Source organism: Pezoporus occidentalis, unplaced genomic scaffold (assembly GCF_034315485.1).
Source record: "Pezoporus occidentalis ecotype Australia unplaced genomic scaffold, CSIRO_AGI_Poc_V1 ctg1, whole genome shotgun sequence".
NCBI classification, from domain to species: Eukaryota; Metazoa; Chordata; class Aves; order Psittaciformes; family Psittacidae; genus Pezoporus; species Pezoporus occidentalis.
In genome coordinates this window covers 4,705,623-4,731,231 of record NW_026912778.1, presented here as the reverse complement: position 1 = coordinate 4,731,231, position 25,609 = coordinate 4,705,623, and the positions used below count along the sequence as shown (strand labels likewise).

The 25,609-nt window shown below is 36.8% G+C and overlaps 1 protein-coding gene across 4 annotated transcripts in view; it reads right to left on the bottom strand.

The window, feature by feature from the left end:
- Positions 1-25,609, bottom strand: part of PALLD (palladin, cytoskeletal associated protein) — a 194,993-nt gene that overhangs the window by 138,057 nt on the left and 31,327 nt on the right. Inside the window, exon 1 of one of the 4 annotated variants that reach the window (XM_062619963.1) lies at positions 3,885-3,972. The exons of the other annotated variants lie outside the window; for them this stretch is intronic. The gene's annotated coding sequence lies outside the window, so the exon portion shown is untranslated. Of the gene's footprint in view, positions 1-3,884; positions 3,973-25,609 lie in introns of those variants that run through there. 4 annotated transcript variants of the gene reach the window in all.

The window sequence follows — 25,609 nt, the reverse complement described above, 5'->3', positions numbered from 1 at the left end:
TATTTTCTTGTTCATAAATTAAATCAAAACGTTGTAAATAAAGAGTATTCTGCATTTTGGAGTCTTGACAATTTTGTGGTTTGAACGTTTTTCTTTAGTAATGCCTAAAACAATAAGCAAATGCAGAAATTCTGATCATTCAAGTTCAATTCTTTTTCTTTCTATATAGTGTTTTCTTAAGTTTTACCTATTTTGAACTTCTTCACTTTTGCTTGACAGAAGTTAAAGAATCAAGTCTCAGAAATAACGCAGCTGATTTGCTGCATTATTGCTATTTAACCATTTTTAAATGGTTAAGTTTTTGGTGAAAGTTTTTCTTAACTTATGGACACAGTCTTTGCCAAATACGCTGAAGTCTCCTTCATACAGCTAATTCTTACTATTTTGCTTGCATTCTTTAATTTGTAATTCAGACTCAGTGACGCTGACTACTTTCTTATATAAGTACAACTGGAAAATTTTGAGAAAACTAATTAAAGAGAAATTCAGCAGAAGAAATTATTGAACCTAGATCTGAGGTCACCTGTATAATCATTGAAATACAACAAACAATCTAAAAATTGACTTTATTTCAATAATAGTTTAATATCCATAAGAGACAGAGAACTTCAGACCTTTTGCAAACACATTTGTAACATGTTTAATAGTTTCTGAGCCTACAGGTCTGGACTGAAACTGAACGCTTTCTGAATTATTTTCCAACATTAACTAGCATAACACTGCATCCGCAATACTGATTATACCTGTTCTGATTCATAATGTAATATTATCAAATACATTTTCCACAGTTGCTGGTGAAAAAAAAGAAAAAGAAAAAGGCCTGATCTCTGTGTAACAGCTACCATTTTTACAAGTAACTGTACTTCTCTTTGCCATGCTGTTTCCTTATATCCTACCTCAGAGGTAAGTACAATAACAGACATCACAAAAAGCTCCCATTGAAACAGCTAAAATAAAATTCAAGACTCTGGACTCCCAGATAACATCTGCGGTGTCTTAGGACAGATTTAGAGTGTGTTATATGAGAAGGTCTAGCTGAAACAGCAGATAAGAGGAAGGAAAGGGTGGGGGAAGGAAAAGTGCCGGTCCTCAAAGCCTCAGTTCTCCCAAGGCAGCAAAACTTATGCCACCATTTCCTCAGCATCCTTATACATAGCATCCCTTTACAGAAATTACGTAACAGCCAAAATGTGACCAACTTGGTTTATGCAAATAGGTACCTATCATTAGGTGAACTGCTGCATTCATGTGCATTTCAAAATCCACAAGGACTCTCTTTAGAGGAGGATTACATTCACCACTTAAACCAGACATGAATCGCAGGTATCACCTTTGCCTGATTAATAACAATTAACTTATGCTACCTGTTCAGCTATCAGTTAAAGTACCTTCACACACTCTCACTAGCTACAACACAGCACGGTTCTCACTTGAGACTTTGATTTCAGGCTTATCAGACAAACTTATATCCATCATTGACAGCTATCAATACAGTATGATCCAAAAGTGTGCATGTATCCTTGCTTTGTGTCTTGGTCACTGCCTGTGTATCTATGGCTAGTGACTGCTTACTCCAAACATTCATCACTTTCAAGATTCTCCCCACCTACCAACATACAGTGATCTAGCCAGCCATGCCTCAACACCATGCCTCACAGCCGTTATGAAAACTGAAACATGAAACAGTATCAAAAGCAGGTTTTACTGGAAAATCAAAAATTCCACAGGAATCCACAGATTGACAGTCAACACTCAAGATTGCTTTAAAGTCCACTCCTTTTTGCAAAAACAAGGATTTACGTATGCTTGCTGTGGCCCATGTAAATCCTGGAGCTCCTTGATCCTTATTTCCAGTTCTTCTGCATCATGCCTCTTTCCACTGCTTGAAAAACTGACTAAAGAGAGAGGATCTATTTTACATATGAGCACTGCAATGCAGATTGCATCAACATTACAGTCAGAAAAAACATTTAAGTAGTCATTACATTTGAGAATAATGACAAATGTCAATCTAGTCACAGGTTAATACCTGCACACCCTCAGCAGCCCTAACAAAGCTGGCCTTGAGATGTGTCTCAAAGAACAGAATTCCAGTCTTTACATGAAGAAATAGAGAGAGATATTCCCATCTTTACTATGTAGCAGAATCTTACCACCTCTGTTTCAGTTGATCTGAGGGGCTCTGGAATTTGTCGAACATGGGCACCGTAAAGGCTATGTTTCCTTTTTTTTTTTTTTTTTTTGTAAAAAAACTGTACTGTTTCTTCCACACTACAATTAAGATTGTCTACTATAAAACCAGTTCAGGTTGCTTCTACATATTTCGTGTGCATTAACAGTAAAACTGAACAGTGACACAACACATTAACGTAAGAGGCAGGAATGTCAAGGCCCTGTAGTATACATTCTGACCTCTGGTTAGTTCTCACAGCCGTTATTCTGAAATACTAATAGCTTTCCCATCTGCATTGTGCACTTCAAAGCTACAGAAAGCTGCATGTAAATTTTAAACATTTACACTGTAGTTTCCATGAGGCAGAAATTAACTAACAGTGATTTGTGAACCCTGGGTAAAGGTTGGGGTTTTTTCTTCAGTTTTGATCCTTTTTTTAAGCTAAGAACAAAGTTCACGTGTGCCCTGGAAATTAGAAAGACAAGCAATGTTAAGCAAGAAACTAGTTTGAAAGGATATACCCAGCTATATGACTGATCACTCTTTTTTGCTTGTTTCTGCCAGCAAAGTTTACTGTCCCAATAATCAAAGACAGTAAAAGCTTATCATTGTTGTTTACTGAATTTGCTGTTCTAGAATAATACTTATATGTTATTTCCAGATAAATTACTGTGTATGCGGAACTACTGTAGGAACTGTTCTGCATCTTTACTTCATCTTCCAACCAGTGGCAACAATAAACAGCAGCTTTCAATGGTATAACTTTGGTCTGTTTTCTACATTTAAAATTCCATGGACTTGTTTTCCCATTTAGAAAGTATCTATACAAAAGCCATTTATCATCTAATACTCACATTTGAAGAAGATTTGGATGAAAGTCTTATATCCAGTGCTATGAATCACTTTATGGGAGAAAGGATATAATGAGAAGAAAGAACTATGAGAGTACTGATGGAAGAACAAGCTCTGATAACCTATTTCAGAATTACAACAGGAATAAAAAGAATAGTACGAAGTGCCTACAATACAGGTTATCACCATCTCATCCCTCTGATTAGGGATACACCTTGTTCTTGATGATTACAACAATTTATGAGTGTTTAATAAGACTCTTTCATTCCTCTTAAGAGCAGCCCAAAATGCTAACTGTGAGAGAAGTAATTAAACTGTATACAATAAAACGGTCATTGTCCTTCCCTTTTACTTTTCCTACGTTCCATAATGCCTTTGGAATGGAACATATTTACCATGATTTACGGAGATCTTCCCTTATCTCTGTCCTTCTTCCTCTCTCTCAAATCAGGACACTAATTACCCTGTAATATCCAGAAGAATTCCTGAGATACATTTGCTCTCATTTAAGAGAGGCATGTTTGTATTCTCTGCAAAATACACAAAAGAGGCCATTCCTCCTTTTATTCAAAGGAACATTAAAAACTATTTGTTTTAACCTTGACCTTACCATTAAATACAATGATCCCAACCCTCAGCCTCTAGGCAATTAAAAAAAAAAAAAAAAAATAATCGTTTGAGTACATCCAGCCAACAATTTCCACATTAAAAAAAAAAAAAGGGAAAAAAAGGTCTAAGTTGGAGCCATGTGGTCTCAATCAGGCAGTAAAAAACTCACTGTATTTTCTTAAATGCACAACTCCAGTATGCCCATAACCTCTCTTTTAAATCATCTTAACCAGATCTGAATCACACTCACCACAAATGATTCGGTGGCCCTGGAATGTGCTGGGGTAGACAGAGTTGCTCTGCAATGAACACATTTCCCACTTCTCTAGTGCTAAGACAATAGTCTGCAGCAAAAAAAAATGTTCTTTAAAAAGTTAAAGCCAAGACAAAAAGTGACATCACAGTTCAATCATTCAAGGAAAAAGGGAAAAAAAATGCAACTACTGCCTAATAAATCAGTGCTGTGCACCACAGACCACAGCGAGCCAATGCAGCCAAAGAACAGCTTTTCTTGCTGAAGCAGATGGAGATACCACAGGCAGCTGGCAAAGACGTGTAATTGTATTCACAGGAGCTATTGAATCCATTAAGCAAGCCAGACTTGGAGAGGTTGGTCAATTAAAAAAGCAGAATAACCACGATTTCAGTAACAATCTGTGCATCCCCTTACACTGCACTTCAGTATTTCTTACCGCAGGCTACCATAACTTTTTGCACAGATGAGTAGGTATATGGCATGTTGTTAAAAGCTTATAGGCAGGTCAGATCAAAAAATCCCTTTGAGGTACCTGCATTACCTGGATATACGCTGCTAGCCTTCTCCACTGCTCCCTCAAGCAAACAGGAACAACAAGCACCAGGCACCTTGGCTTACTCAGCACATTTTGGAAGGAGTTCCAAAATACTACTTACACCTAAAGTTATAATAGAGGAAGGTGAATGCAGTTTCTTGAGGGATCATACAAGTCAAGTTTAAGCAGCAAATGGGCAAGCTTTCCTTGACTAACTGCAAGATTTTTAAATGCCACTTCTTTAAAGGTCCGTCTGCAGCCTGGAAGATTTCTTTCAGTTTTAATCACCTCAAAAACTAATTTAAACATGCAGCCAAAGTGATGCATATGTAAAACAGGAATAGGCCAGACCCAAGATGTTTTGATCCAGTTATTAACCTTTTCATACTTCATGGATGTTTGAATCCAGGGGTTTGGTACAGGTCCATCTCTGAACTCATAGCCAAACCTCACATGTCAGCAGAAAATATGCTTTAAAATATCAAAGAAGAAAAAACAGCATAAAAATTTTTCCACCACATCAGTGAGGAAAAATGTCATTATAGCACCCATGTAAATTGTGAAACTGAAAGCAGCTGCTGAGGCAACCTGACATGGTGCCATCAGCAGGGGGGAGCCCAACTCAGGAAAACACTATTCCATTTTTAGCTCTGAAAAAGAATCTTCACTAGTTCTAGTGTGCAATTCCAGTCCAGTGAATAACTTGCCATAAATAGAGCCAGTAGCTGCTATAGAAAGAAGTGCCTTAATACATGGCAAACAAAATGCGTACTAAACATCCCCAATATCCTAACATATTGCACACTACCCTGCTGAGCACTATTTTGCAGTTGTTTCATAGTAACAGAATTTGGTGGATCACTTTTACCAGTTACCACACAGAGTATTCTTCCAAATGAAGGGAGAAAGAATGGAAGAGCTTTTGTTCCTGAATTAGAAAAAACCCAAACTTGCAGATCTCAGACAAACAGTTAATGGACTATGCCTGCTATACTTGGCACAATCACCCATTTGCTCATTCAGCATATTTTTCATGTGATTAGATTCACCCTGATAACCAGCAGTTAATCAGGTGGTAAGGGGAGGGTACCCTGTTGACACAAAATAGGTGAATAACTATTTGAAGTACCTGATGAAGCCAGAGTTAAGGAAAGAGAAAGGAAAGCTTTCCTCTTTTCAGCTCTGTTGTTATACATTCAATCATCTGGTCTTTCCCCCTTTGTCAAATTAATTACACAGTTGAACTTTTGGATTTCAAGGGTTTGTTATTTATCACTTTATTAAGATAACCCATGCAGCAAGACATAATAGCATGCTGATAGCAGGGCTTATCAGTAACTTTAAAACAAATGGGTCCCAACAGTGAATTTCCTTTGACAGCTAGATGGCATTTCTGAAAGCAAGGCATTTGGGTTAACCTGCCGTTGTGCTGATCACTATAAAACTTTTTCTAAAGACAAGACAGGAAGATATAAAAAAAGGATCTTGAGACAAAACAAACCATTCTGCTAGCAAACTTAAAAGGCAGCAGTATTAACACTTCTATAAAGCAAGACCAACTAAATAATTTTATTGGAAGAAAACCAAGTTTCTTTTTGCAATTCCTCTCCTCAATCTGAGTCATTTATGCAAGCATACACTCTTTTCTACTGTACATTAGCTTTCACTTGCATGCCCTAGAACAGTAGACCCTTAAAGCTTTTTGTTTTTAAACACAGATTCCCCTGGCTCCTAATGCTGTGGAGGGGAGGAGGTGTGTGTGCTCTGAATGAATGCCAATCATTTAAAACAAGTTTATTTTTGGTTCCTATAACCTGAACAGTCTTAGGAAGCATCTCATCCCTTTTCACTCCCCCATGCCCCTGAACTTCAGTTCTATTTGTATCCTCTGTGATACTTCCCAGGTTCAGATCTTGCACTTAGAGCAAACGGGTTACTCTGCTAGTTAAAGTTACTCTGTACTATATGCGGTTTAAGAAAAAACAGATTTACAGACAACCTGATAATAAAGACATTTGGAAATTGTACAGGTACTCAGGAATTTTGCTAAAATACATAAATTCTTACAGTGCTTTATGAAAAGGGAGAAATGAGGAATATTTTACTGCTAGGCGCTATTCTGAAACCACCATAACTGAGCACACGCTGTATGATTCAATCATGTACTTTTTCCCCCTCCTCTATTGTAGTAAAACAGCTAGAGCACCTTATTGTTCCTTGCATCTTTATACACATTTAATGCTGGCACTTACCGTTGCAGAAGAGATGGAACCCACCCCCTCAAAAAAGCTGGCCTCTGGATCCTTTATTTCTTGACTACCCCCATCTCTTAGCTTTGCTGTTCTAAATTCAGCCTAGTTCGCAGAAGAGCACAGAAAAAATTAATAGACAGCCAAGTTGACAAATTCCAGCCACTCACGATCGGCAGTGAAGACGTTCTCCCTGGTTCTGACTGATTCCAAAGAACAAAGCCTGCTGGCAATGAGGAAGCGGAGTTTAAGTCCTCTGGCTTCAGTCCAACTGTCGCTCTTGCTTTTGCTTCGGAGTACGTGATAGTGTTTGTATGAGCTTGTAATGCATGTAAGAGATGGGGGCAGGGGAGAAAAGAGGGTGTGTGTAAGGGGAGGAATGCTAGTCATATCCAAAAATAACATGAAGGAAGTAATGTAGTGATCCGTCTCCCCTCATTCTCTGCTCTTATCACATGTACTGAGAGTGTCTCTAGCCCAAGATTCTGATCTCAAGAGTAGGTACAGAGAAAATTCCAATGTGACTTGCAGCTCACTTGATTGCACTATTAAACTGTAACTGAAGAGCTCTATACTTACAAGGCCACGTCATGAGAAGCATGATTTAGTAGCAATCTACTTGATAATAGCAAAGCCAGAGCGCACTTCACACTCTGCATTTGTTTGCAAACTGGAGAGAAAAATCAGAAACAGCTACTGAAGTTCATTACATGTCAGAAAAAACAGCATCACATTTGCCTTTCCAGAAGTTCCTAAATTCCAATTGCAGGTATTTCTAGGCACTGCTTAATGTGATTTTTAAAATAGCAAATGTTGCAACTTTACAATACAATGCTGAAGTAAGAATAGAAAAGTCTCTATGTAGCTTATTTTCACCCTGCTTTTTCAGACATTTTCCTAAACAAATTCCACATTCAGAAAGTACTCTCCGTCAAAAAGAAAATCAACAACCGCAACACAACACAAACGAGAAAACCCCACAGAACAACAACAAGAAGTAATTAAGGCTTCCTTTCCAGATAATCAGAAAGTTATAATGTAACTATTATCAGGGGGGTGTAAAAAGCTTTAGAATATTGATTCCAGTAATTGTGGGGGTTTAAAATTCTTAGCAATCATCATGAATAAGTGAACAACAAATTTAAGGCAAAACACTAAATCATTAGTGATAGTCCCATTATTTTTTTTTATTACTTGTATTTAATCTGGACTCTGTTGAATTAATATGATGACCCCTAAAACTACCTATACACCTAGAAGCACTCCCTGTGATTAATTACAATTTCAGGGGTATCTTTATTGTACCCTGTAGGGCTTCAATCTCAAGCAAGTGCACTCAAAATATTACAAACACAATACCGTTTATACGTTTAACATACTACACCCATCAAAGAGTAGTACTTCACAGAGGAATATTAATTTCTAAAAGTTTTAATTAAACCATGAAAATAAAAAGAAAGGTCATTCTGGATTTAATGAATGTTCTGAAATACTAACTTTCACACCAGAAATCAAAGTGGGAAAGGGAGAAAAGAGAGAGAAATTAAGACTCATGCATGCCAGTTTCAACAATGGCAGCATAAACCAGCCGTTTGGTTACACAAGACTTTGCTCCACAGTGTGTAGATCAGACCTAGTATTTTTTCTGGACCTCCCTTTTTTTTCCTAAAGAAAAGACTAATGGAGCTTTGGATAGGAGCTTAGGTTTTATAGAACTGATATAATACACTTCCTTGTATTCCCATTGCACAAAAGAAACTACAGTACTTTTCCAAAGCCAGTAGCAAAAACAATTGTTATGATAAATTTTAAAACTACAAATACACTCTTATGTTGAAGGTAAATCTCAGAAGCCTACAGAAACCATCTGGAATTAAAGGAAGTCATGATGATTTAAGTTTGCCTTCCTGCATATTCACTAGAGACTGAATTTCAATATATTGTAAAGCCATAAAAGTTATAATAAATCCAAGTTCTGTATCAGGAAGTTCACTGAGCCCTACTGTGATGTACTTTTCTGTGGGTACTTTACTCCTTGGTAGCATTACAGAGCTTGGCTGCCTTTACTGTCTTGAAGTTTGCCAGCCCAAATTTAACCTGACAGTTTTCACAGGCAAGAAAAGATCAAGAACAGATAAGATTACCTAAGGGCTTTTTGTCCACACCTCATCCCATCTTGAACATCAGCTGCACTGAATTTGCTGAATTGGCTAATTACAGTTCTGAGTTGAAAAACATACGCTTCACATGGACAACAATAAGCCCATACCGAGTTTCATTTGCAATTGAGTCTCCAGATGAAGAAGTTAGTCCAAAACTCGGTCTTAGTCCAGACATTTCAATTTGATTTGCTATTACGAAAAAGCACAGTCCTAAAAGAATATGGATTCAGCAAAAGTATAAAACTACAAAATAAACACAAAAAAAGCAAGCAAACAAAAAATGTGGAGAGCTGTCACCTGCTTTCCTCTGTCTGAGCACTTCTGTCATAACCAGACCCAAACCTGTGATGCTGCTTTCAGAAGAATCTGAAACCCAGACAACCAAAAACTCAAATGAGATATGATAAAGTATGGTTGAGTAGTTCAGTATCTGATATTCCACAACATTTATCCATCAAACGAATCATTACTAATATAGATATGACATTCTTGTTATTCTCGTCATAGATGACAAAGATGTGGCACAAAAAAATACCAGGGATTGTTTATTTTTGAGTAATTACTGAATTAAAATATTGAATTTTTCAGGGGTCTCAGCTGCATAAATGATTTGTTATTTATGCGGTGTTATTGAACATTGTTATTTAACTCAAACATAACGTAACCCTATCCCGTTTATGAAACTTGCGACAACTGTATATTTGCTAACTTGCAGTTTCGTGCTCCAGATAACATCTTATTTTCTATACACAAAAATATCAGCTTCAGGTTTCAAATTCTGATGAATATTTATCAGAATTCAGTTGTTTTTCAACTGTTTTCATTTCTAGTTAAGGAAGGAAGGAAGGAAAAGAAAAGATACATATAACAGTTTTTTTCACTGAAAGTTCAATCTCGTTACACAGAAATGAGACACTTCGTGGTAGTGACACTTTGACTGGTAAGATACAGCTGTCATAAACTGGTTACTGCTTAGACCAGACGGCTATAGTAATTCCTGAAGCATTAGACACATGCATCAGAAAACATAATCAGCAAAAAGTAATAGAGATTTAAAAGATTCCTTAAGGATTGAATGAGTAATGTCAGAGTTGACTACAGGTAGTAGCTTCTAAAAAGCAAGATTTTCTCATATTACTATACTGTAAGGCCCATTCAGAGAGGTTATGGCAGACTCGCCGGGCCAGTTTCCATGAAAAAGCCATCATACTGATTTTTTTTTCTCCCAAAATTATAGTATAATAAAATAAAGCCATGTATTAAGAGGAAAAAAAAATAAATTGTTTTTTTTGAGCAGTTACTATACAGCTCAGGTAAACTGGGCTATTGAACAATTTTAGTATCTTGTACTCTATATATACAGATGTGTTCCCACTATCACCTGTATAAATTTGGTGTTCAGCAGTAAAAATCACAGAGTGTTTGGACATAGGGAGCACTTGCAAAACAAGGGCTATAATCTAATACAAGAAACAAGACCTGCAAGAAGGTAGAACACTAAGGTCAGACAGCCTGTATTTTCCCAATTCAAATATTTTCCTTTTAGTATCTACATATCCTAAACCTTTCAAATGATGACCCATGCTGTGTTTATTCAGAAATGTTTATTCAGAAAACATTTAAAGGTTTTGCTTTTTCTGTCCATACCACCTCTCCATGGTTCCTGTCTCTTCCAACCCAAAGTATGCTCTTTCCTGATCTTCACCCTCTCCACTCCTCCTGAAGATTTGTGTTTGAAAAAGGTCAAGTGTTTCTGTGGCATAGGTTTAGAGGAGCTTTTTCCTCCGTAAAGATGATGTGTGGAGTATCTGCATGTTCTGAAATTATTTCATGTCAAAAAAGGACCCAAAGTGTAATCAGACATTTATGAAAATGAGACTTACTGTATTGTTCCCAAGCCTTCTCCGTCTCTTAGAGGAATAATGTAATAACTTCCTCCCTTCCCAAAAGGTTGAATAAACTTTTACAGAAAATATCGTCTAACTCAGAGGAAATTAAAAGCGTAATTACGCTTTCTTTTCATGAAATCTTTCTTATTTGAAAGAAAAAAGTACATACATAATTCTGTTTGTATGGCCTCTAGTGTTTCTATTTACATTGTTAACTCACTTCTACATAAGCAGCAGAGATGCAGAACAAGGTATTAGGAACAGCCTTATAGGCTGTGAACATAAAGGGATGTGTTCAGGTATCTCAGAATAAACTAATTAATGAGATCTCTTCTGCACAACCCGAGGTCAGAATGAGTATGATACCTAAACTGAAATTTCAAAGAAATTACAAACTTTTCAAACCCAATACCTATTAAAATGAACGTTACATACAAGCTACAGCCTCAAGCAGAATGCCCTCAGGTTTAGTATCTGTATCACACTGACAGTGTGCCTTCAGAGAAGTTTGTTTTTCCAAATTCTTTACAGCTTCATCATAACATAAAGTGGCAGAAATATGTATTTGTTAATACTACACAAATAAAAACCCTCCCCATGTGCACTTAAGCCTGAAAGTCAATCAAACCACATGAATGATATTCCAGAGCACTGGAAGAATGTAAGAATCCTGCAGAGTTGGCATCTCTCATTTAGACATGAACAGGAATTCCCCAAAGACTAAAAGGCCCAAGAACCATTTTAATAACTATTACTTTCCAAATCAGTTGCTACATCTGATTTCAATGAACATTTGTTTACTTTTAGGGGGGAATCCATGCAGGCATCCCAAGCTGAAACAAGTCAAATGGCTGAAGTATTTGTTCACAGAGTTAAAGTACCATCTACTTCTTTTGTTTGTTTATTGAATCCATTATAATCTCAGGATAAGTATATAATAATCAGCCCTGAAATAAGTTCCATTTAAATTGCTAAGGGATTAAATATAAAAGCACCTTAAAAGGATGCAAGAACTAGGATAATGGTAGGGTGGAGTCGAGGGGAATCAAGCATTTCTAAAACTCAACTCATCCACTTGTTTAATTCACGCATTGTCCATATGATTCATACACTGGGGTTACTTTGTTTGAGGCTATAGCTCATGGAAATTATTCTTCTTAACTGACACAGAGTTTGAGCATCTCATGCTTTCTCTGATGCTTCTATTTATCTACAGTTTTAGTTCATTCTCATGTTGAGAGAACATACAAACAGAATGTGGAAATGGGCAATGATTCTCCATGACATTTTGTCAGAAAATAAAAACCTAAGTACTTCTTTCTGGATAATGCACATACTTATTTTTACAAATAAGTGAACACTTTCAGAGCATTCAAGCAGAAAATTATACTCTTCCTTTCATAAGAAATTATAAATCCAGAGTAGAGCTAGAGAAAGGTGTCAGATTTGGTTGTAAAAAATAACAAACTACTCCTAAAACCTGCTGCAGCTCTTGTAAGGTAACCTTCAGTGTGCTCCCTAGTTCTACCACTGGTCTCTCTTTTTTTAAGTTTTTCCTAATTTTATTTTATGTCATTATGTCAGGTTGGGCAGAACCCTGGGCAACATGGTCTGGTGTGAGGTGCCCATGGCAGGGGGTTGGAACTGGATGGTCTTAAGGTCCTTTCCAACCCTAACAATTCCATGATTCTAAGAAATAAAGTGTAGCTAAGCTGGGAAGGAAAGACCCTATGTTTTCTCATGTCTTAAAGGTTGAGTTCTTGAACTGATCAAGTTTTTAACTGACAGCAAGGGAACTGCCATACACTGAAAGACATATAACAGTTTTTGAAAAAAAATAAGTTGATTTTTTTCCATCAAAACCCTGCTAGACTATAAACATCCTGCCCTCCTCACTGTACAATAAACCCTTCTGTTCTCAGTGAACAGCAGGTTGAGAACCAGCAACCACAAAGCTTTAAAATGGGAAGAACAACCTCTTTTTAATGAAACACTGATTAGTTTAAGCCAAGTGAAAAATGCTGCATTTTTTTCAAGATGTATTTACTAAGCAGGAGAAGCATCCAGCACAGTTGACAGTCAGCCAGCATTTTTAAATTCTCATAAAGAAAGCAGCTAAACTGAAGAAACAACCCTTGTGCAGGGTTCTGATGTTAATCAGTACTTGAGAAGTTCTTACAGCCACGATACTGAGACTGTTTTCATAAAAGCCCATCTGACTCCTTTGGTTTACTAGCAACAGAAAGCGTGAAATGTTTGTACCAATGCTTTACGTTAGAGAAGGGGAGCATTTAAATAAGCCAAAAATCCATGTCCATCTGCAAAGAGATAAACAACATGTATGTCTACTTGTTTAAAAAAAAATCTCTTTCTGTCACTGTTGGTCTTTTATAAGTTACAAAGGTGGCCACATTTTTTTCCTTTTCAAGCTTTTATAACAATTAATTTTGAGAGATACTCTATATTAAAAAGCTGCATTTTTCTAGAAGGTTAAAATGTTTTTATTATCAATGAAACAGAAAAAAACATAAATTATATTTGATAGTAAGGACTAGAAATAACTTAGGAATTAATATTTTTCATAAAGGAAGTATTAGCAGCAGAAAATGAAATTAAAAGCACATTTAAATAACCTATCCAAAGTATATCTAATTATTTCTCTTTTTTTAAGGAAATCTCATTTGTTTACATATTCTTTATATATTCTTTAACTTTGGAGTCAACATAGAAAATTTTTTAAAATAAACTCTGCAATGTCTCTAAGAATTATTTCCAGAAGTTATTTTGGCACAAACACTGAGGATTAGGTTGGGTGGGGGAAAACTTCCCAACAGATCACCTAGCAGAGATGCTGACTGGACCATAAAGGGGTCCCAGTTCACACATTGCCTGGAACAGGCCTCCCTTGAACATCAATCAATGCATTTTATACAGAACCAAGCTTGCTCTGGCTGTTTGGATAGCTGTGGAGTGAAGGCTGAGTTTTACCAGCCTGCCTGCTTCACCTACTTCTGGGACAAATCCCCTTTCATGATTTGAAAAAATCTTAAAAATGCTATTCAAGCGGATTAACTGTGCAGCAGTAATTCTTCAAAAGTAACTTGAGGTAAATCACATATTTCTATTCCTGAGTCCTGAGGAAAATGAGTTCAGGAAATGAGCTCATAGGTAGATCAAAAAATAAAATAAAATGAAGAACACCATGCCCCCCCCCCCAACCAACAGCAAAAGTCATGCTTATCACACAGTACTATTCCCCTTTTAATGCATTGCTGAAACCTTGAAGAAGGAAGTGTATGTGAATGTTGATGCATGGATTTGGTAGTGTTTCTAGCCAATAGTAATCAAAGCTGTACCCAACTTTTTTTTTTTCTCTCCTTAATGGGATTTTAAAATTCAGGTTTTTCTGCAGACCCTCAGATGCTTTGTGTTATGAAGTACCTAGAGCAGGTTTTGCTCACCAAAACACTATTTTTTAAGTATTTAAAATAGTCAGCCCTTTCAGAAAATCAGGTTATTTATTAAATATCAGGCTATTAAAACACATAATTTAAGAAGCAACATGCAATATACTTGTTTTTTGTTAGTTGTTTCTCTGTTTAAAAATATATATTCCAATGTAAAGGCCATTTGTTGTTACCTCATGCCCTTTAATTGCTGATCCTCCCAACTTTCTCTGGGTGTGTTAGGGAACCTAACTGCTTCTTACATGTAGTTTCCAAAACAGCTGTGTTGTTTCATAGTAGGTCCTTTTTTTCCATTTAAAAGTTACACCTGATTTCCAGTCTTCTGTCTAAAAAACCTGCTAATTTGCAGTTTAAGACATATGTACCTGAACTGCCCCTTCTTCAAGTGCATATTGTCTTTCCCAAGGAACATCATACAGTTAGCAGTAACTGTAACCATGTTTATCCCATGTTAATACTTACAAAGTATTACCTCTACCCTTGAAGATTTTTTTCTTTCAGATCCACCCCTCATATGAAGTTTGTCTCCCTTTGCAAAGCTATATTATCCCAAATTCTGGATAAGGTTTTCCCTCAGGCTCTCTTTACTTGCAGTGGCACAGAGCACTGTTTTATAAATGTTCCTTAAACACTACCAGTTAGTTTGGGCCAATTCAGAAAATGATTTCTTACCTGTATCCAATTCACCTAATACATACAACATTTTAATTTTACAAGCAATAAAACCCAGGCTATTCTTCAGGGAAGATTTCTTACAGATATTCATAATTTATGTTTATGCCCCCTTAATACATTACAAAGCTGTGTTACATAAATCACTTTCTCTTCCCCATAAGAGCATCAGTGTCAGCCCTCAAAAGTGCACCTTGCAATTCCTTCTATGCCCCCTAGCTACCAAACATTATACACTGTGTTGACATCAATACATCTGCTCTAGCATATACAAAGGTGACACTACAGGCTGCTGGACAAACAAAATACTAATCTTGCGTAACAATTTACACCAACAAAGAAGCCTTAAGCTCAGTAGGTGTATTTCTTACTTTAACAGGTTATTTCTTACTTTAACAGAAACTTTAAGTAGTTAGCTTTGAAATCTCTATTTCCGATAAATTCTGTTTGAAACTGGCCTCCAGTTCATTATGCCAGAAAGAGACAGAAATGTATCTGAAGAGAAATCAGGATTGGAGTGTGGCCACACTAAGGAAATCACTTTCAAATGCTGTGGAGCTACATCCAGAAGGCAAGCTTTCCTGAACAGTTGGGATTCTCTAAGATCATGGTTTCTACAGAAAAAGGCTGTCTAACCCCTGCTGCTGACACACTTCCAGTGCTGTTTGTGCAGTGAGCTAGCATACATGGGGTTAGCTTTTTCTACAGTCCTTTGAAATCCCATGCTCTTAAAACTGAGGCTATTCAGTTGAGTTTTGTGTTTGTATTTGGTGGTGTCAAGATGAAAGAACAAACAAAATCACTGAAACAGGAACAGTGCCATGTCTTGATTATAGGTTTTACATTTTGAAGAGATAAGCTTTCCTAACTTCATTCCATGTAAAGTATCTCTATGACAAAGCTAAGCTTGTGAAGTATTACACAGAAGGAAGTTTCAGGATACCTGGAAAAGAGTTGGTGAAAATGTAATGTACACATGCCTGGGCAATTAATATACACAGTTCATCAGAGGAGCTTTTTGAACTGAAGCTTTTATATGAGGACAGTCTCATCCATAGAAGTCCACTTCTTGTAAATCAGCCATAGACATACCAAAGACTAAGCATATCATTAAATGGGAGAAGCTGAGACACCTTACCTCTAGTGCACTATGCCTAAATCATGTACCTTACACCCACCTCTCCTGCTGTGCCCTCTTTCTAAATGGCCCTTTAAAACAGGACCCAGAACCCTTATCGCTTGCTCACATCCACTCCCCAGAGATGTGCTTTCTCACCTGGGTGGGCTTAAGTAAAGTGTAGGTAATGCTGTCAACTTAGAAGACTACTCCTCAGCCCTAGTAGGTACAGCCAAGGGGTGAGTTACAGCACTACTGGCAGCTAGGCCAGGAAGTCTGAAAACAGTGCAGGAAGAATAGAGGTACCCGCCAGGAGGCCACAGTCTGCTCTTTAACTGTCTATCATGCATACTTAATATCCCTTTGGCTTGCATTTGGAGTTGAGCTGTTATTGACATGCTGTTTTCCTTCAGTTCAATGTTACTTGACAAGGTAGTTGCACTCTGTTCATATGCAAAAGTATGCAAGCACGAACAACCAATATACAAAAATAAAAGCAGAGAGACTGCATGTGTATTTCATGCTAGAACCCAATCACACTTCACATGGTTCTGCAATGCAAGCTCTGAGCTAATTGCATGGCAAGCAGAATTTATAGTGAAAAAATGGATACTCCACGCATACACTGTCACAAATGTCTTAAGCAGATATACTGCTGCTCTCCAGTGCAGTATTCGTGATCACTGCATACCTTCAACAACAGCCTCACAAACTGGATGGCAAACTGCCCAAGCAGATCTGGAAACACATTCTTAAAGTTTCACTCTTGCAGCATGGCCAGCTGCTCTATAGCAGCTGATGAACAAATGCAAAAAGCATCCACAAAGCATTCAAACACTCCTTGCTCCCTCACAGCTTCACTGTGCACAAAAGGGTTAAGCTAGGTTAAGAGGACTAATGACTAATGCAGCTGGCAAGAAGTTCTCTTTCCCCTCTCACAGAAAAGCTGGCTTTTGTTTCTGCATTCAGTGAATGAGCTCATGCAGCAATACCTGTTGGCAAATCGAGGCTTGTTGTATTGTTAAGATATATACAATGTTGCCAAGTCCTTGATGTCTTCACAGATCTTTGCTATGTAGATGGGTATGCCAGGGACTCAGCAGATCATCAAGCCCACACAGGGCCAGAAGTAACATCCCATTGCCACATGCCAGTCAAAGCTCTTGGGACACAGACAGAGCATCTGTGTTTGCCAAAGTTCGCTCACAGCCTCCCCTTTGGATACTGCTGAAAATGCCAATTCTCCATTTAAAATGTAAGGCATTTTATTTCAAGCATGCAGTAAATTCATGAAAAACTTACCATTCCTTTCCTTTCCCTTTGCTCCTGCCTACTCCTGTAACACATATCACTAATTTTGGTTTCTTACTGCTTGTTGCAGTGATCCATGCATGTAGGAAATAGAAATAAATTTACACTTATTTGCTGCTTATACACTTACACAATTCCAAACACTGGCCCCTTGACTTGGTGAAAGCAGAAAGATACCGTTATGCACAAGCCTCAAACAAAAATTAAAGCTTGCTAGGCAATAATGCTCCATTTTCTATAGATGGTTTACATACTTTGTAAAGTAGCCAAAAGCACAGGTAAGTCAAGTCTGTCTGTGCCACCATGGTTCCATCGACAGCTTCTCTGTTCCAAGGACAGCTATGTGTACAACTGAAGTACTGGACAAAAGACTACAAATACTTTGAACTACTTAAAGGTCATAATATGATCCATTTAAAGAACCTCAAACTGCAGTCTTAATTTTGCAAACATTATGTTGTCTGTGTACTAAAATTGCAGGTCTTCCCTGTAAATATACATTCAAAAGCAAAGAAGCTTTTCTGGTTTCCTTTCCATGTTCCAAACTACAAAAGAGAGACTAGAAAAACAAGAACAGACACCTACCAATAGGTAAGATAGATAGCTCACAACCATTATTAAACTTGTATCATGAAGTCAAGAGGTTCAAGAACTTGTTTTATGTTACAGCTACAGTTGACATTTATTCTATAAGAGGCAACTACTGAAATGGAACTGCAAAATGGGTATCTCCATAGCAAATTCTTAGTAGCAGCTCATAGTTAATGCTGCATTCCTTTTAAAAAGGAGGACAAGACTTTTCCTTTCAATATGTATACAGATTGTAAAACTGCACATGAGATTGAACTATTTCTATGAAATAAGTCATTTGCTTTCTGTTCACATTGCTTAACAGGAACAGAGCATAAGAATATTTTCTGCTGATACAGAACCTTCTTTTTTCCCTCAATCCCACTTTTTGTAACCTGAGAAAAAAATTGCTAAAACATAGAAATGTATGTTCTGAGGTCTCCACTAGAGAAATGAGAGGAATAATTTTGATTTTAATCTGAATTTAGTTCTAGTATTTAACAACTACTTACACTGTGGACAGAATTTGTTAACACACACAGGAGGCATACGATTGTTAGACACAGACTGTAGGTGCACTAAAGCTAACTCCATCAGTAGTTATTACACTCTTCCATTATATTTCACACCTCTTTTGTAATATGGATTATCATGGAAATGTTCTAGATAACTCAGCTCACTATCACTGTAAAGCATATGGTAGTACTGTTGACACCAACCCCTAGTCAAAGAAATACAAAGATAAGCTTCCCAAATGTCAGATCCTTCTAAGCACCTAACTACAGGCAAACATTACCTCAAAGCTAAGCAGGTAAATATAGACCTCTTCATCCAGGTGATTAATTCTGAACAGCTGCTTTAAATTCCTGAAATCATCAGCATGCTACTGAAAACAAGCAGCTTGAATTTCCCTTTATTAACATAAAGTCACTAAAACCCTTTCAATGTGTGATGACTCCCAAAGGAGGAAGCAAACCACAGAATTATACATTTTGCTTTAATATTTGTCATTCTATATCAAAACTTGGGGAAGAAAACCCTAGACATCCAAATGTCAACTGAATTACGGAGAGTCAGGTGGGGAAAATATCCAGACCGTACACTAGAGCGCAGTACATAGGTATCCGAGCAGTGTCTGTCCCACTGTCGAACAAGGACAGTATAGCATGAAGGTGTTATGCCTCAGTCCCTTCAACCTGGCAAAATGGTATCAACAAGTCTCTGAAAGTCTAGTGAAATTAAAAAAAATGTGTTAGGTATAAAGATCAGTATGTTCACAGGTACATTACACACAAAATCAAGGCTATAAGGAGTATAAAGTGAACTACAAAGGGCTAAGAAACTTTCTTAGCTCTTTGTAGAGCTTAGAACTTTGGTGTTCTCCATAAGTGTAGCCATGAACTAATGAATGTTTAGGATGATTAGGAGAACTAATGAATTTAGGATGAAACTAAAAATTGAACTAAACTCAGTACACCTGCTTGCAGCTTTCCTTTCTAAGAGGTGTCACCTAGTATTTTATTTCTCATAACATGAGCTAATGGGAATAGTAATTCTAGAGATCAGACTGTCATTTTTCAGTCATAATTAGAAAGGAAAAAGGTTGATATTACAACAGCTAGAAGGATAATCAAATGAAATGTGACAATACATACTGACCTTTTTCAAATACAATGCAACAAAAGCTATATATATTAATTACTATGTTGGACATGTTTCATTTTAACATGAGGACTAAACACCAACAGTTTCCATTAGCATCCTTGAAGTATTCCTTGAAATGGGCGCTCTCCTGTTTAGTATTAAGTAGCAATTCACAGCTAGCTAATGTTACCATACTATCAGCCAAAGATGTCACTATTAAGAAACACACAGATAGATAACAAATTATTTGGCACTAAATCAGAATGCTCTGTAAGTTCTCTGCTGTTCTTACACCATAAATGCTAACTCCACAGCAAGTTGATTTACTGCGATGTAAACTGTCTTTTGTAAAATGAGACTCTAAGGGATCACCTTAAAGTACAAAAATAACTTAAAAAATAAATATCTAAACCCACAGGAAATAATCAGAGGAAAACTGACTAGTGACACTGTCTCCAAATGCGAACTACTTTCACAAGAGAAATGGGAACTGCATCTTGAGCTCCCCTGAAGGAACCATCTACACTAGCTCATTTTGCTTGAATGACGAGCTCACAGGACAGTTCTGGCTAAGTGGATACAAAATCGTAACCTTGACAGTTAAGCTTGACTCCATGATCTTCAGAACAAGCAATTCCACAGTCATTAAGGAGTTATTACAGCATAATCAAATTGCATTTCATTTCTGCTGATGTCACTTTGGACAGATGCTCTTGCTCATCCTGAGAACAAAAAAATTGTGCTTGAAGATGCAATGAGCAATTGTTAAAACAAAAGGCTTATTTTCTCTTGTCACCAAACTAATTGAATTACTTGACATCAAAGTTTATTCACAAATGTGTATCTGCTTTATAAGCTTTGACCTGTAAAATATTTTAACTGTAAATATTGAAAACATAACATCTCCTGGCTTACTCATGGAGGGAAGAGAAAGAATCCTCCTAGCTCCTACCAGCGTAAAATGTCAACTTAAACTATTCAACTTAAAATATTCTCATGTAAAAGGATATTTAACTTACAATAAAAATTTGTGAGGGATTTAGAAATACCTTCAAATATTCATGCGAGAAGTGTGAGAATTGACAATCACAAAACCAGTCAAATAAAATACAAACCAGTCTTTCAAGCGAATTTTGCCTGCTTGGACTGGTCAGCTACATCAATGGAGCTTTTTCTAGAGTATGCCCAGCAGAACTTTGTTTTACATTCTTATCACCTGATTATCTTTCCTACTCTTCATCAATATTCATGTTTATCAGTCTAAGACACATTCTTCACTATTTCACAGAATATGCAAGTCAGTTTATTCCTCCAGTGACCTGCTGTAGCCTGTGAGATGCTTCAGTGAAATATCAGACATGTCACCATACACAAAAGTTGGGTGAGAGACACTTTCATTTACGCTATTCTATGATCACAAGATTTGCTTACCTACGAATTGCAGTATTGCTTGTATTTATTAATGTATTTTACTGCAAAAGTTGGGAAAGATGACTATTCTAAAAACTGTATAGCGTTTTCCCTCCCTGGCTGCAATGATCTGGCTGTGAAACATGGAGTTGGTGGTATAGTTTGGGTTTTTTCTTTACTGTAAGAGCATGCCTGCAGAAGGATGTGCATCAAATTAACACTTCTTTTTCAGCTTTCCGTTTGCTCTTCAGATGACATTTCAGTATGTTTTTATTAGCTGTGCACACTTAAAATTAAATGCTTCCCTATAGTTTTTAGGTAGGTGTGTAAGAAATTAGCATAACAAAACTCACTGCAAAGCCTTACAGAAGATGAAACAGCATTTACAGCATCTCCAGTTAATTTGACTTCACCTACTCACTCATTCCCTTGTAGATTTCATCCGCTCTTGATTTTAACACACACTCTCACGCCCACATATTTACAAGCACCAAGACATGTGTTTAGTGGTCTGGCCAAGATCACTTCTCTACAATGTGGAAAACAAGGGACGCTGGCTATCAAGTTCTCATGTTTTCTCTAAGTTTCTTCTTGATTAGCAATAATGTTGTTATGGAAAGTCTTTTGCTACAAGATTTTTTCTTTTTGGGCTAGCAGAAAAAGAAATAACATATTCTACAACCTCGTTCCCACCCTTGTTGTCTTAAACTAACAAGAGGCTTTCGTCTTACTGAAGTAAAACCTTTTGGGTTTGATAGAAGCAACGTAATCTTTCATTTGCTCCACTGGGAATTATGTTCTTCATTATCATTTCAGGCCATTCTTTTAAAACTTACTCTGCTGTTCCTGTTGGTGCTTACATATGCATTTCTATTCATACTTCATTCATAGCAATCCTAGAATTTGTCTCTACAAGAGCAATTTCCATAGCTGATAACTCTGCTTCCCTACCATCTCTTACCCCTTAAGAAGATCCCAGTCCTATACTGCATACACGTTTATCAGGATAGATAAAACAAAAACAAAACCTGCTTTCAAAATCCTACCAGTATAGTTACTGCTGACTGATATTGTCCCAACCAGTCTGTGCAGTGTGTTTTGAAAACACATCTAGCCTATATTACCAGGATAGGACCAGGAATATAACAGCCATTCAATCTGACAAACAATTTACTGCACTATAGAAGTACTCACCAGACAAAACTACACAGTCTATTACTAATACATAGTGCCAGAGTAAGTAACTCCTGCCTGGTAACATGCTTACAAAGTCAACACTACCCCCTTTCTCCCTGTAGTACAGAATCTGACACAGCCTTTCTTCCTTGACGGCTTTCTGAAGACAGAGCTTCAAACACTCCCTCAGGCCCAGCCATGCTGTGGGACTTCCAATTCCCTCTAGAAAAAAAAAAGGATGTATTTATGGACTGAACATTATTACTTTGAAAAAGATAACTAAGAAATAGGCAATTCTTACATATTACAACAGTGGCACTGACCTTAAAAATATCATACACACACAAAAGGCAGAGTAGCTTCCTTCCAGTTGAGGCCTTAGACCCCTCTTGGGTCATAGACTTCATTCTATAAAATGGACGCTAGAATCTCTGTTACTCTCATTTCCTCCCTTCAAAACAGGAAAAAAAAACCAACAACTTTAAGTAGTGAAAATTTTCACAGCATTCAATGCCTATTCCACATAATATCTAATATTCAGCTGGATTTCAGATTATTTTATAAGTCTACTTCTCCCCACAGAAAGGCTTTTATTTGCTGGGTTCTAAATTTGAGGCAAGAAATATCTAGATCACAATATTAAACAGCGGTATTTGGCCGCTCCTGGCCAACAAAAGCACAAAGACTATTTCAGGTCTTCCAAACGAATGTAGGGCTTTCTAGGAATAAGATAATTGGAGCTCACCAGCACCTGTTACTACTGTTACTTACAGGGGATATCCAGAAATAATAACAGCTATCAGCCAATTCTCTTTTAAGCTCAAATGCTGCTTCTTCTCTATTTTCAAATACGGCAGTGTGATATATACTCAAATCATAAAAATTCCTACAGCTCCAAAAGACACATTTACTTCAAGTATGCTGTGCTTATTCACTGCGATTATTTTGGCTGAATTAGTATATAAGACTATAAAGATTTAATCTGAGACATGACTGCATGTAATAAATAGTTCTAATCAGAAAGTAAAAAAGGACATTAAAATACAAAGACCTAACAACTCACTATGGGTTTTTCCTTTTGTACATCTTTTCCAAGACTGAAGTTGTTAGTAGTTTCTGCTGAGCCCAGGGAAAATGTTAATTCATGATAACTACCCATTTATAAACTGAATCAACTCTCAGTCTTACAAATGCAGTCCTCCAAGCCCTATTTATGCCCTTGGAGCTTAAGAAAAGCACATGAGAATGTTTTCACTAAAAAAAAGAAAAAAGGAAAAGGCTTTAATAGAAATGTTTACGTATGCAATGACACTTGCCTTTTTTTATTTCAATGGCACAGGAGCTTTCTGTAGCTATGAAACTATAATGGTTCATAAAAAATCAATATGCTAAGTTCCCAATACATCCAAATAAAGAAGTAAACAATGAATAGCTTAAAAGAAATACCATGGAAGTTAGTTATTAAGATCCTTGATCTAGGGACATTGCATGATCAAATTCCTTTCTTCTTCTGTAACATCCATGCTTAAGAAAAACAGAAGTTTGTCTACCTTTTAATCTCATTTTATCATTCTGCTGGTATGCTAATCTGTCATCAAGATGTGAAAATCAGTGACTACAAATGTTAATTAAAAGAAAACAATTCAGTTTTGATCCAAACAAAGCCATGAAGTTCAGAGCTTGAATTTCTGTAAGTATTCTACGGAAAGGTCAAGATCAAACATGTATAACTGCAATACACAATGATATAATTTTTGAGTAGCCATAGTGAAGTATGGAGAATTACCGCTGTAAAACGACACACTTTTCGTATTAAAGGAATCACTTGATATCTCGCTACCACATAGACCAAATCTGTTTTGTCACTTTATTTGAGTGACTTTAAACATCTGTCTTTCAAAGACCAAATGTATGCAATTCTGGAACAAATTAGCTGCAGCATGATGATCCTCACAGGGCTACTCCAGGAAAGAATACGAAAGCACAAACTGCTTTGCGAACAGTGTTTTTACTTTACTTGCAAGGAAGCTACTGACTAATTTTCTGCATATTCTTAATTTTTCCTGTCTTTAAACACTCAGTCATTTGTCTCCACATACCTAAGATTGTTATGGGGAAACATATGAAAGAGAAATAATCTCTAATGTCATAAATCACAAACATACATGTTAGAACTTAATCACCCTAAACTTTATGCCACTTTTGGTTCCCTAAAAGGCATACTTTCTGGCTCAGTTTTATGGCTTATCTCTTTGGATGCTCTAAGTATATTCTATATTAAGAAATATATCCTAAATTAACAGAATGTGAAACGAAAAATGAGCAACAAAGTATTTCATAGTGTATTCTTCTATCCAGAATGAAGTAAAGGCACTTGAGCAATAAAATGCAGAATTAAGAGGCATTATTAGGAGGCAGATGTTAAAATCTTATAAATAAGGATAGTGAAGAGCCTTCTGGGTTTTTTCTCCAGTCACTGCCTGTTTATGAACAAGAAAAGGCAGCTGAATGCAGTTTCACTAACTGGTCCTAAAGACAGCAAGGACTTTAAATAAAAGGCACACATGAATTATTACTGAAGTGATGAATAAGTTAGGATAATTAAGAGTATAATTTTTTGTAAATATAAGTCATTGATAACAAAAAATTAAAATGCTTCCTACCTAAATTCTCCCTGAAGCAAGCCTCAGCACTTTGTAATACTTTCCTGTCATAAAAGCACTAAGTATTTACAATTTGCAGATGAGATCATACTCTAAAAACGTTCACGTCAGTGAAATGGGGAGGGGGTTGTCAGGAGAAGGATTTGCAATATGGTGCTATTGGCGTGAACAAAGCTGCCCTAATGTGCCCTGCCTCTCATTGGCCACTCCACACCACTGGAACAATATTTGCTGGTTGCTATGTAGACAGAAGTCATTGCCAATTCATCCTATTAACAAGACTGAACCTGGTTCTGGTTGATAAGAGTGGTTATTGTTTGAATAAAAAATGTGCTGATAAAATACTCCCCACAGGTAAAACTTACAGTTTTTTATTTGCACATCTCTGTTAGTCTTGCTTTTCAGCAGGTTTGGAGGAATGATTCCTCGTGTTTTCCAAAGGGTACAAAGAATTTGTGGAGTATTTTAATAATTTCAACCCACAGTTTAAATAAGAATTCTCAGTTTTACAATTTATTATTTTTCTTTTATTTTTAAAGTCAGCTGGAGCAGCTGTATGTCTGACAAGCTGACTTTATGCATCTTGTGCACAATGACTGAGGGTTCTGACCTTTCAGTATTACATTTGGAAAGAAAAAACATTACATATTACATACAAGCCTGGTAGGTTAAAAGCATTGCTAAGAAGTTAAGCACTCAGATGTTAGCAAATGCCAAACTGCAAACAACTACTCTTGAGAGAATTTTTTGAGCAGATAATGGTGTTTGCGAGAAGAAAGGATGGGACTGTTTATTACTGGGTTTCATCAACAATTGCTAGTGGCACAGGCAGGGCAAGAGTGAAGATCAGAGGG